Here is a 686-nt window from a genome sequence, read left to right as displayed (position 1 = left end):
CTTACACTCTCCACCACACGCATCTCTACACCACACCGCAACACACCACGAGTCACAACCCCACCAGATCGCACCCACTGCCCCCTCTCGCCGCCTCGTCACGCCGCCCCATTTCGCCGTCAGCGTCAGCCGAGATCACCATGAAGCCGAATTCACAATGGCAAAGCATCTTTACTTCGTCGCTCTTGTCTTGTTCGCTCCCTCCTTCCTCCTTCCCTCTCTCCCTTCTCTCCTACCTTCCCTGCCTCTTTCTTCTCCCTTCCATTCCTTCCTTCCCTTATTCTCTCCTTTTCCCCCTCCTCCTGTTTATTTACGCCTTCCTTTCTTTTCTCCCTTTCTCTCCTCCCCTCCATTCCCTCCTTCCTTTTTCCTCTCCCTTCCCCTCCTCTCCTCCCTCCTTCCCTTCTTCCCTGCCTTCTCTCCTTCCATGCCTCCTCTCCTCCCTTCCTCCCTTCCTCCCTTTCCTCCCCTCCTCTCCATCCCTCCCCTTCCTCCTTCTTCCATTTCTTCTTCCTACTCCACCCCCTCTACCCACCCCCTACCCCCTTCGCCGCCTGGCACTCATCACCTGTTGCGCACAAAGTGTTCTTGCAACATTGCATTGCAGAGTCGTTCCTCTGAAAGGTCCAGAATTAGCATATCTTTTATCCCGAACAACAGGAGGAGGACGTGGGTGTTGTATTGTC

Source organism: Penaeus monodon, chromosome 24 (assembly GCF_015228065.2).
Source record: "Penaeus monodon isolate SGIC_2016 chromosome 24, NSTDA_Pmon_1, whole genome shotgun sequence".
Lineage (NCBI taxonomy): Eukaryota > Metazoa > Arthropoda > Malacostraca > Decapoda > Penaeidae > Penaeus > Penaeus monodon.
Note: the sequence above shows the minus strand (reverse complement) of the source record.